The 13,646-nt window shown below is 36.8% G+C and overlaps 1 pseudogene; it reads left to right on the plus strand.

The window, feature by feature from the left end:
* The first annotated feature begins 10,495 nt into the window (after positions 1-10,495).
* LOC127670520 (60S ribosomal protein L23a-like) lies at positions 10,496-12,400 on the plus strand (annotated as a pseudogene).
* The last annotated feature ends 1,246 nt before the right edge of the window (positions 12,401-13,646 follow it).

A 13,646-nucleotide genomic window follows, 5' to 3' on the forward strand; every position in this document is an offset into this window, starting at 1 on the left:
TAGCCACAAGTTTGTTTGTTTGTTTTTCACATCTTTGCTGATCCTTAATAAGAGAAGGAAAATTCAGAAGAGTTCAAAGCATTTCCCAAATATTAAGTAATTTGCTTAAATATTTAAAGAAAAACTAAAGCAATTTTTAACGTTGTATTTTTTGTTAATCTTAGCATTAATAATCATACATAATTGGTGAATTATTTTTCTAAAATGCTAGGTAGTTTGTATGTATATGAATTTCTGCACTGAATACTTTCTGTACAAGTAAAACGATATCAAAAGTGCTCACTCTGGGTCTAGATGATTTCACTTTGCATAATAATATCCAGAAACATCTATGTAGAATAGCTCTTTTCCCAACAGTGAGGTAAGGGCTGTAGAGATAGCTTAGTCAGTAAAAAGTGCTTGCCTGTGCAAACTGGAAGAACTGAAATCAATTTCTGGGAGGCATAAAATAGCTGGGTCCAGGGGCGTGCATCTGCAATGAACCTTCCTGTAGAGAGATGGGGAGTGGAGCCCGGGGAGTTGCCTACAAGGCATCCTGGAGTACACACTGGCAGCAGAAACAAGAGAGACATAAGTTTTGAAAGTTGACCTCTGAACTCTAACAAAGATACTGTGTCAAGCATGCACTTATAAACATACATAATAAACACACACACACACAGAGTTTTACAAGTGCTATGAGATATGTGCCAATTTATTTCACTATCTTCTTTATTTTTGTCTACATTGTAATAGTATCTAAATCTCCACTATAGATACAATTTATTTTTTTAAAAGAAATGTATCAACCTTGCAGTAAGATTTTGTTAACACGGTGGTTAATAAGTCCTTGCTCTTTAACTTCTTTTGCATAAGGATATTGAAAGATATGCATTACTCTATACTTGAGAAGTATACTGCTAGACAGAAAACGTTATATCAGAATTATGTGCAGTTTAAGTACCTGAAATTATGTGGTCCTTGCTTTTATATGAAAGGTGAATATTGGCAACTTTATGAATTAGCCTACACAGTAATTTCTCTACTTTAAATTTCTCTGCTTTAAATGCTATCATGTACTAAACTATGCAGATCAGTCTTTATAAGAAGCCAAAAAAAGATAATAAGCTGTACTCCAGGAAGATATGGAAATCATTTCCAAGCCCAGAATCACCTCAACTTTATACTAACTTTCCTAGCTAACCCTGCCAAATCCTGGAATTATAGACATTTCTAACTGTGCAAATAAATATATATTGGCAACGACAACAAATAAAAGTAAGCAGATATTAAAATGTTTTAAAAAGGATATTATTTTAATTGTAACATTTTCATCTTTAATTGATGATAATTAGCATACAAATTCACATACAAAATGTATGTGTGAATCTATAAAACAAGGAAATTGTGGTGTGACATTTTAGAGTCAGACTCATCTTTAATGCACTTTTACATTATCTTGGAAAAAATGCTCTCTGTATAGAATGACAGAAATTCTTTGCTACTTTTTGGAGATTTTGGCAGTAATTTCATTTAGTTGTGGATTTTTTTTATTCCTAGTTATTACTTAGAGGATCCATTGTTGCAAAGACAATTGAATTTTTTTTAAGACAACAGTTAAAAAGAAAGACAATTATATAAACACATGGAAACTTCTTAGTTATATTTTCACAGTATAAATCCATGGAATATTTGAGGAATTATTTTGTCTTCCAAATGAAGGAAATACTTGTATAAAATGATAAATTGAAGTTGGGAAATCTTCACATAAAATTTTCTCTTATTTTTTTTTTATTTTTTTTACATTCCACATTTTTATTCCCCTCCCTGTCCACCCTTCGACTGTTCCATGTCCCAAACTTCCTCCCTGGCCCCTGGCCTAACCCCACCCAACCCCACCAGACTTCTAAACTCCCTGGGGCCTCCAGTCTCTTCAGAGTTAGGTACATCTTCTCTCACTGAGCCCAAACCGGACAGTCCTGTGTTGGGGGCCTCATAGCAGCTAGTATATGCTGCCTGGTTGGTCGTCCAGTGGTTGAGAGATCTCAGGGACCCAAGTTAATTGAAATTGCTGGTCCTCCTACAGGGTCACCCTCCTCCTCAGCTTCTTCCAGCTTTTCCCTAACTCAACCACAGGGGTCAGCAGCTTCTGTCCATTGGTTGGGTGCAAATCTCTGCATCTGACTCTTTCAGCTGCTTGTTGGGTATTGTTGGGCAGTCATGCTAGGTCCCTTTTGGTGAGTGCTCTACAGCCTCAGTAATAGTGTCAGGCCTTGCGACCTCCCCTTGAGCTGGATCCCACTTTTGGCCTGTCACTGGACCTTCTTCTCCTCAGGCTCCTCTCCATTTCCATCCCTGTAGTTTTTTGTTTTAAGATAGGAATAATTATGGGTCAGAGTTTTGACTGTAAGATGGCAATCCCCTCCCTCACGTGATGCTCTGTCTTTCTTCCAGAGGAAGGCTCTACAAGTTTCCTCTCCCCACTGTAAGGCATTTCATCTAAGGTCCTGAGAGTCTCTCACCTCCCAGGTCTCTGGTACATTCTGGAGGGTCCCCACATCCTACCGCCCCTGAGGTTGAGGTTGCCTGTTTCTGTTCTTTCTGCTGGCCCTCAGGGCTTCAGTTCTTTCCCACCAACCTAATACATATTTATGTCAATTTTTTGTTATCATGTGTTCACCACACAAAATAATGGGTTTTATTGTACATGAGTTTTAAAGATATATTCCATATTTTATAACAATAGCAGTATTTTATTAGATCCTAAATATACAATTCCAAAGACTTGCCTTTAATGTTAAGGTTATTATTTGGGAATTCTTGATCCTTTGAGACTTGTTAATTTCTTTGTTCTATTATAAAGAGTTTTAACATGAATTAAAGGATGTATTCTCATAGTTATTTATTGAGGGCCCTTATATATATATTATATTATCCTGGACTCATTGCACCTTCTCAAGGAAAGCACTGTGAGGCAGGAATACTTATGCCCATTTAAAAGAAGCTCAGAAAAATTAAACTTTTCAATGTTATGGCATTAGTGGGTAAATTAACTGAATTCCAAAGTCAATATTTTAGTCTCTGCACTAGACTTTATTACAACAGAAAAATATGGACATAAATATTTGTAAGTATACTGGGATGATTGAATGGCTTCAACTATGTAAATTGCTAAATTTCAGAGATTATCAGGGCAATAACATCAACTAATGACAGAATTTGCCATATCCGATGATTTTTTAAGATGTAACATTGACTTATGAAACTACACTTAGAGTTGAAACTGTACTATGTTGAGAGGAAGCCCTCCAATGATATGGAAATTGCAGAAATTTGTAAAAATAAATAGACAAAGAAAAATACAACAATGAAATCCTTGCCACTTATTTTAGGTATTTAAAATACATTGCTAGCAATTTCATGTATTTGATCAAAATACAATTTGAGCTTTGTACAATTTATAGTAGAAACATGGCATTGAAAATGTACTTGTATTTTATAGCTAATGAGAAGAGCCATTGGATTTCAATCTATTGTGATCCCAGAATCCATGGTAAATATTACCTCACACAAATAATCTTCTGCTACCTAATCTAAATCTAGTATTCTTATTTTAAATGTTTTGCATATATTTGACAAGTTTCTATATTCTATTAAGATATTGTGGGATGTCTGCCACAATGCCAAAAAACAGTTATTTTTCAGTTGTGTTGGGAAGAGTCATGGTTTTCAATTCTTTTTTTTAACTTGATACCTATCACAGAAAACTTTTAAGTCAATTGGTATTTTAATTAGCAAGTGAGAAGTTCTCAACAGATACTACTTAACACAAAACAACACTTTTGATACTGTGATGCTGTTTGTCATTTTATTTGTGTATTAGAGCATGATACATACATTTTCTCATCTATAGGAAACACTTAATCTATTGGCCATTAATTGAAAAATACTGGTATCTCTTAGGAGAGAAGGTAGCATCTCATTCCAATTAAATGTTTTAATTAAAAATAGAATCTTTATATGGCTTTCATGCCTTATCAAATTCATAATACAGTTCTGTTCCAGGAATAGTAGGTGGTTACTTTTCCTTAGTTTTTGTCTGAAAAAAACCAAAGAACAAAGCATTGAAATTTATCTTCTGGAATCTTCTAGGATCAATAAAGATGACTTTTTCCACTATTGTCTCATTGACATTAGATACTGAATGGTCAGGCAGTGTGTTTACTCTTCTTGATATGTTATCTTTGCTACACTCAGGAGTGGACACATATTCCATGTGGCATCATAACCGTGCTCTTAGCCAGAAGGACCTAGAGATTCTTCTTTATCTGCAAATCTCTCAGGTGCTAAGCCTCATCTTTGTGCTCTAACGTGATGGATTGTAGAGTAAAGCTGTTTAATAAGGTTCAATCTACACTTTTGAAATTAGAGATATTTCAGATTCATGAGTGTTGGATTTGGAGACATTTGCATGGAATTTCAAACACTGATTGTTCCTTAGGTTGAAAGTAAGTGGTTTTCCAAAAATCAGAAATGACCTACAATCTGTAAACTTGTGTGGGCTAATGATGCTTAACACTTTAGCTTCCCTTCAGAAAATAGAAATACTAAGTTCATGAATTTTCCAATATATGCTATGTGTCTCAGATAAGCCATGTGTTCTATAAATATCAACAATAAATGCATACTAACAAAATATTAATAAAAATGTAACGTTTTGGGTTTCAAATTTTTATATGTGAAAAACTAAGCTTGGATTGTTTTGGGTTTTCACCATTTCTGTATGCTAATTGTTTTGGCATCATACAAGCAATGTGAAATCAATTAGGAGTCAATACTGCATTATAGCAATAGAGCATTATTTCTAATGATATCATGTGAATTTCATTTATTCTTCATTCACAATCATTATCTAAGTAGACTCTTATATTGAATGTTATGCTTTACAAGTTTAGAAGACAGTTCTTAAATATCTGAATGTTCATGCAATCCACACTTTCAAATAGCCTCTGCCACATAGACACAGTTCTACACTCAGAAACGAGGCTGACAAGAAGTTTCCTTGAGGCAACAGAACATGCAGGGTCCTACCAAAGACCTTGTGAAGAAATGCTCACCCTGTATTCCACGGGGTATTGCAAATGGGAGTATGGCACAGAAAGGAATAGAGTGGGAGTTTCACTGGTGAGGGAGCGACCATAGAGGAGAGCATAATTGATAAAATGAGATTGCAATATAAATTCCCAAATCCTGATATGAGACGCAAAGGCTCTAGACTCATTCTCACATCAGGCTCCATGCCTGAATAGACAAGACTTTTGCTCTTTTAATGTTCTGTGATCTTAGAAATGCCGTGGAAGGGAAGGGAAGATGGCAGTTGTCATGTGTACTGTTCAAACACGATGATGCTTCTAGAAAGTTAATTGCAGACACAGCAGGGATACCTGGGATACACACTGTGAAGAAACAGTTCATCGTTGAAGGCATGCATAACTGCTTTGCAGAGAACAGGGGAGTAAAACAAAAAAATTAATATTTCATTTTTAAAATTGTTTAAAAAATAATATTTGATATGTAGGAATGTTGGCCTGCATGTTTATCTAAGAAATAATTTCTTATGCTTGTGAAGGTCAGAATAGGGTATTGGGTCCCCTGGGACCAGAGTTACTGAATGTGGTGAGCCACTATGTGGATACTGGGAATAAAACCCATATCCTCTGGAAGACTAGCCAGTGATCTTGATATATATATATATATATATATATATATATATATATATATATATATATATATATATATATATCCACCTCTCTATCCCCTGATGGTAATTCTCTTGATTAAAAGTTAAAAATTTCCACATTTTTCCTACTTACCATTTCTCCTTCCAGCAGGACTATTTAAGCACAGGTCTACCCTACATTTATTCAACCATTTTTCTCTTTAAGATTCCTTATAGAAAAGAGATCATAGCCTATTTCTGCTTGGTATTGTCTATTTATTAGAAAGATTTGACCTACTTATCCCTGTTTTCTCTAGTAGAAGTTAGAATGAATCTTATATAGATGAAATTACAGAATAAGGACTCAGTTAATAATACTGTAGGACACACATAGCATTGAGGATAAATCTGTGGTTCTTTCAGCATATAGAAAAGGATCATTTTGAAGTGAGATGGAGATGGATTTTTTTATTTGTGCTGATAACTTCAATACTTATGTGTACTTAAAATACTTTGTTAGACACATTAATACACATGTGCATGTGCATATGTGTGTGTGTGTGTATGCACAGATTAAGCTGAATATAACCCAGCACCTATGAGGCAGGTGCAGTAGGATTAAATTTTGTTCTGTTCTGGATTATAGAGTACAATCCTGTCATACACACAAACACCCCAACACACACACACACACACACACACACACACACACACACACACGTAAATGGGAAAGCAAAATCAGCTTAGTGGTCAGTTTTCTAAAATCGAACAATCCAGAAGTAACTCGGAATTTCTATCCCCTAATATTTTGAACCATCTGAAATTACTAATACTTATTATTTTTTAATTTTTAGTTAATATATCAAGTGTAACATATTTATCTTGGAAAGTTAAACTTTATTACAGTTAAAAATATGGCAATTTCTTCTTGGCAAAGAGACAGTGGCACCCCAGTCGTTAAAAAGTTTTATGCACCTTAGCTGAGACTCTACAAGTTTTTTTTTTTTTTATATCGGCATCAGCAAACATCACAGGCTCTAAAGTGATTCATCTTCTGAAGCTGTTTGGTAATACAAGCAGCTGCATAACCTCGGCACATTTTCACTGTTTAAGCTGTGTGGGTAGTTCCTTCTTGTTATTGTTTGGTTGGTTGGTTCTGCTTTCCCATCCTCTTTAGTTCACATTACATTCCAGTTGTAGCCTTTCTTACTTGTATCCCCTACTCTTCCATAGGCCTCCCTGAGCTCAGCTTAATGTTTGGCTGTGCGTCTCTGCATCTGTTTCCATCAGCTGCTGGATGACGCCTTTCAGAAGACAGTTGTGCCAGGTTCCTGTCTTCAAGCAGAGCAGGGTATCATTAGTAGTGTTGGGGCTTGGCTGTTGCCCATGGATGGGTTTCAAGTTAGGGCAGTCCTTGGCCATTCCAACCAGAGGAAGTCTCTGCTTCATCTTAATTACTTCACATCTTGTAGGCAGGACAAACTGGGGGTTCCATGTGTGGGCTGATATTCCCTCCTTTTACTGGAAATCCTGCCTGGCTACTGGAGGTGCCCCTGCTTATTCCTTGTCTTAGACTCAGAAATTTGGGAAAGTTTAGGGGCATAGATGTTATGGCCACTTTGCTCATGCTTGTCTAGAAACATGTGTAAGGATTTGTAAGCACAATGAAGTCCCTGCTTCATTCAGGGGTGTTTCATGTTCCATTTTATTTGATAAGAAGAAAATGAAGTGATTTATTAACATCATACAGTCAGTTCTGCTGTGCCAGTGTGCCCACTCTCTCATGGAGATGGAGCTATGGAATACAGATGCACATTCTTCTTACTGATATTACTGCACTCTTGTCTTTTACTACCCGAGGGAAAAAAATAGAGGTTGCCACTCAGGAAATTGCATAATTTAAAAGCATAGCCCTACAATTCCTACAATACACCTGAGAAAATCGCTGTTTTTGTTCTCGTTAAATTTACAGTATACATTTCAACTTCCCCTAAAACAGATGAGGAAATTCAACACTACTACATTTTGGACCCTCAAGACTGAGGAAGTAAGTGTCTGGCAGTAGTTCAAAAATGGTGACATAACAGAGAAAAGGAAAAAATAGATGTTGATTTTTCCCTAGATGTTGAAGTCTTTATCATTGGCCAAACAGAGATTTAGGGCCTATTTGAACAGTCATGTCTACTTGGAAAGCCATATTGAGTATTTCTGTTCAGCCAGCTACAAAGCCCTGGTTTCAGAGGAATTTATTTGGGAGGGGTGTACCAAGCCAAGCCAAGAAACTTCTGGAATTTACAGACAAACAAAGCTGATGCTGAATTATACCCTAATTCAGCTGTAGTTAGAGACCTGGTCTTTATTATTCTTTTCATCAACGCAAGCACACACACACATGCTCACAGACACCCCTAATTTTAGGTAATTAATTGGGCTCCTGGTTGGGGACTTTAAATAATTTGTGGTGTTTTAAGTCAGACATTGAAGATGGTGAGTGTGTCAGAAAAGTAGCTTGAGAGCAGTATTTATATCTTAGAAATTACAGAGTCTGAGGATATGTCACTGCCTGATTATTAAATGGTTATAGTTAATGTGAACCAATTTTATTATTCGAGTATTTGTGCTTCCTGCATGTAAGCTCTACTGTTGGAGAAAGAAATTTTCTGAATTCATCATTATCTGTATGCAGTGGATTCTTTGCTATCTGTCTTTTTTTTAATAATTGTAGGATTATGCACTTTATTTTCTGTTAGCAGTTATCTAAGTTTTGCCGTTTGCAGAAATGATAGACCTCACGGAGACTTTTGAGATTTCTTTTGAGTATAATTTCTGTGGTACTACCTTCCATTTTTCTACTTTCCTAACTTGGTTTTTAAGTTAGTATTCCTGAGGAAATACTGTTCCTTCATAAGTTTGAAAATCCTCTGATTTTACCAAGAACAACATCTTATATCATCAGTAATTCTTCCAGAAAGTCAGAGCAAACTTTATTCTGATGGACTAGGGCTCAAGTGATCTGCTGCAACCATGAATCATCTCTAAGATCCAGGCATCTTCAATGCTGTGACCATCTTGATTCCTTAATAGTTTTATCTATCTCTATCTATCTATCTATCTATCTATCTATCTATCTATCTATCTATTTATATTTTATTAGATATTTGCTTTATTTACATTTCAAATGTTATCCACTTTCCTTGTTACCCCTTTGAAAACCCCCTATCCTATCTCCCCCTCCTCCTATTTACCAACCCCCCTCCCACTTTCCTGTCCTGGCATTACCCTATACTGGGGCATCGAGCCTTCACAGGACCAATGGCCTCTCCTCTCATTGATGTCTTAAAAGGCCATCCTCTGCTACATATGTAACTGGAACCATGGGTCCCTCCATGTGTCCTCTTTGGTTTATGGTTTAGTCCCTGGGAGCTCTGGGGGTACTGGTTGGTACATAATATTATTCCTCCTATGGGGCTGCAAACCCTTTCAACACCTTGGGTCCTTTCTCTAGCTCCCCCTAGTGTGGCATTAGACTGTTCTCAAGCCAAGAATGACAGAGAAGATGCAGTGAGCAGTGAGATGCCCACTCATTCGACGTTTATGATGCATGAAAATGCCTTCTTGTTGTCATTGAGGACAACTCAATGAGAACCTCAGGTAGTTCACAGTCTAATGCTGTCCATTTATTCTATATACAATAGCAATACAAGGACAGATTCTATTGAAAAAGTTCCTCCTAATGAGATATTGTACATGATATTAATTTTTGTTCCACTGATAAACATCTTTTATTTTAAACTCACAAATCAAAAGGCATGAGTTATCATAGTCTATTATTTCTGTCTCATTGTAGTATTAAGTTCTTGGATTATCTTTGATTCACCAAGAACAACTCAACCTGCCAACAGGAGGAATTGGCTTACTTTTGGAATGATCAAACAACAGAGAGATCAGGACTACTATATCTATTTACTATTGCACGTTTTATGTTGCAATCTTACTTAAAAATTATTTTTCTCATAGGCTTATTGTGTACTATGACAGAAAAAGAGGGGTTTTGATTATATATCTTTTTTCCTGGGCTATATTTTAAATTTAAAACAATTTTGGCCTACACTTTTAACAGTGGATATTAGAATAGCTATTCTTTTTTATCATGATGATCTTTTTTTGTGGTAGTTTTATTTTACTCACTAAGAAGTTACTTAATGTCTTACTTAATTGTCATTGGCCTTTCTCATGAGTCTTTTAACCAGAATATACTGAAATGAAGACCTTGTTCAAGTATGACAAGAGATACAGTTTTCTGTCCAGGCTGTAGCCACAGTATCTTTTCTCTTGCTGCCTATGTCTTTTAACTTGCCCCATGTAGCATTGGCCAGTGCTGAAGTTACCTACTTGAGCTGTGTAAATGCCTCCTCTGAGTGGCTTCTAGGGATACAGTGGTGCAGTACCCAGGGCATTCAGAGAATGTAACCATTTCTAAAGCAGTTAAGTAGTTTGCATGTGTGTATTTCTGTATATGCTGATACACATGCACATGTATATCCTTGTTTGTGGGACCCAGAGGCCAACTCTGAGGGTCATTTCTCACATTGTTCATTGAGACAGGAGCTCTCTGTGACATGGGGCTTGCCAAGTAAGATAGGCTGTTTGGCCACTGATCCCAAATCTGCCTTTCTCTGTCTTCCCAGCACTGAGATTTCAAGTGACCCTTGCATCTTGCCTCTCTGTTATTCATGGATTCTGTGGTTCAAATTTAGGTCTTCAAGTTTGCAAGACAGGCACTTTACTGACCGCGCTATGTCTTCAGCATTGTGTATCAGAATTATGATGTATTGTGTACGGTGTGACTGGGAACAAGATTTATTCACTTTTGGGTGGGTCAGGATTGCTCTATAATGTCTTCCTCAAAGGCCATCTTACTTTACTAATAGACAAATGTATTCATGGCAATGGCCATATTGATACCTATAAGTAGGTCACTTATGATTAACGATGAACGTAGATATAATGGTTGGGAACACACCAAAAAAGAGCTCTGTTTTCAAGTGACTTGGTCTGGTTGAACACTGAGGAGCAAAAATCAGATTTCTTATAGTTATAGCAGGTGATTGAAATGTAGGAGAATCCATGCAGATAAAGGCTGGGGGACATCATTAAAATAGGCTGCTAAACACTTTAGACTCATCAGTGTACAAATATGCTGTATGTTTTAACACATTTACATTGAAAAGGTCTATAATCCCTTTGAGTAATATTGACTGTAAAATTATTGTGATATTTCAGTCTATCCTATTTTATAACTTTTTTGGGAAACATGATTTTATCAAGGCCTTAGAATATTTGGTCATTATCCATTTGGTCGCATATACACATACACATATACATACATATACAAGCACAAGGGCATTCCCACAATATTTATACTGACTTTAAAAATACTATGGTCAATTTCTACCCTTTTCATGTGAGACCTTAATCCTTTCAGATTTAAGTTATTTTTCCCCATTTCATTATTGATTCAGTTTGCTACTTCCCAAATATTTTTCTAGGCCTTTTTACCAGTAACTCTCACTGCTTGGATTATTCACCAGCCACTTGTATTTTAAAACACCTTTAAACAAAGTAGAACATCTTAAAACTTGCCTTTAATTAACACAACTCTTTGGTTGCTTCACCTCCCTGAACCCAACTGCTCATGTGGCCATTAGCTATGTGAATGCTTTATCAAAAGCCCAATGGGCCATACCCATTGCAAATTTCTAAGGAGTAGGAAATGAATTTTAAATTCAGTTGCCATTTATTATTATTTTTTTTCTACTTCAGTTACATGCAGCAGAGTAAAATGTTTGCTAGTGGAGGCTAGGCTGGAAAATCTGTGCTTAAAAAGGTTAGGTCCTCACTCTAACCATTGGACTAAGGTCAGGGACCTTTGTGGGAGAGTTGGGGGAAGGACTAAAGGAGCTGAGGGGGCGGCAACCCCTTAGGAAGACCAACAGTGCCAACTAACCCAGAAGCTTGGGAGCTCCCGAGACTAAGCCACCAATCAAAGAGCGTACATACATGGGTAGGTCTGAGACCCCAGCACACAAGTAGCAGAGGACTGCTTTGTATAGCCTTAGTGGAAAAGGAGATGCCTAATCCTGTAGAAACTTGATGCCCCAGGGAAGGGGTATGTGGGGTTGCAAGGGAGCACCATCTCAAAGGTAAGGCAGAAATGGGGTGAAGAGCTCTGAGCTGGGAACTAGGAAGGAGGCAACATTTGGAATGTAAGTAAATTAAATAATTTTTAAAAGTTTAGAGACCTTTATGCCAAAAAGGTGCCTAAGGTGAAGAAGGAAGCGCCTGCCTCTACCAAAGCCAAAGCCAAAGAAAAGGCCTTGAAAGCTAAGAAGGAACTGCTGAAAGTTGTCCACAGCTACAAAAGAAGATCCACATGTGGCCACCTTCCAGTGGCCCAAGACTCTGTGGCTCTGGAAGCAGCCAAAATGTCCTCAAAAGAGTGCAACAAACTTGACCACTATGCTGTCATCAAATTCCCTCTGACCACCGAGTCAGCCATGAAGAAGATAGAGGACAACACCACACTTGTGTTCATTGTGGATGTCAAGACCAACAAGCACCAGTTCAAACAGGCCATGAAGAAACTATGACACGGACGTGGCCAAAGTCAATACGCTGATAAGGCCTGACAGAGACACTTGACTCCTGATTGTGATGCTCTAGATTGCCAACAAGGTTGGGATCATCTAAACTGAGTCCAGATGGCTAATTCTAAATATTCTTTTTTTTTTTACCATAAGAAAAGGTTAGAGAGCCTAGGCTACATGTAGTATGTGCAGTGTCCTGCATTTGGGCATCTAACTTCAGGGAGAATCTGACAACCCTTTTTTCCCTCCTATTTTCTACCTTTGCCTCCACAAGGTCATGGTACTAGTGATGATGTAGAAGCTTTCAAATCCAGCAGCAGGGGCAACATATTGTAGATTGATATGAGCAAGGCAAAAACCAGTAGATCTTCGACCCTGCATTCTGGGATTTAGCATTTCTTAATTGTCATTGTCCACAAATGAGGATATTGCTGCTTTCTCAAAATTAAACAACAACCATGAAACTAGAAGCACTTAAACCAACATTTAACAAACCATAAGCACTCAGTGGCCTTATCATCTCTAATTCACAGTTGTAAAACTGTGATTCAGGAAGGCCTAAATGAATCTGAACCTGTCTAAGTTCACACAGTTAGGGATGGGTTGAGGTCAGATTCCTGCTCTCTCATATTAAATCTACATAGTCACATTGTCTTCATGCTAGTATTAAACTTTTCCTTGTATTATTACACCCATCTCCCCAATATCTGAAACCAATCACTAGAAAGTCCTAATTTTATTCATTTACATATTACAAACTCAGTTCTTAGAATTTCTTTTAAAATAACTCATACACTGTTTGATACACTCCTGTTGTCTTTTTATACAGCAGTAATAGGACCTACACTTCAGAGATGGTTGAAAAACAGCATAGGGTGGTTAAATATATTCAGTTCATTGCTCAAATCACACTAACTTCTGCATTCTAAATCTCTAAGTCTAGAGACTTGACCTTCTGCTATATTTTCCTAATCTTGAGACCAAGAAAATATTATCAGTGTTATTTCTACTATCACAGCAAGGGACATTTTAATAATTAAACACATATTTGCACAAGCATATATAAGCAATGTGTAGTGAAAGCAAGAAGCTTCTCAAATGAAGGTGGTAGGTGCCCTCAATCTAAATATTCTAGAATCTATTATGAATCTTCTCAGAAGTTCCCTGATACATATCAAAAATGCCTTAACTGTATATCTAAGGACATCATTTTGCATGCTTCCTGGGATTATGGTGTTTAGATGATAAATCTAAGCCTGTAAACTGTCTAATAAGGGTAAGTTCAATTAATTGATACTTTT

This window comes from Apodemus sylvaticus, chromosome 20, assembly GCF_947179515.1.
Source record: "Apodemus sylvaticus chromosome 20, mApoSyl1.1, whole genome shotgun sequence".
Taxonomy (NCBI): domain Eukaryota; kingdom Metazoa; phylum Chordata; class Mammalia; order Rodentia; family Muridae; genus Apodemus; species Apodemus sylvaticus.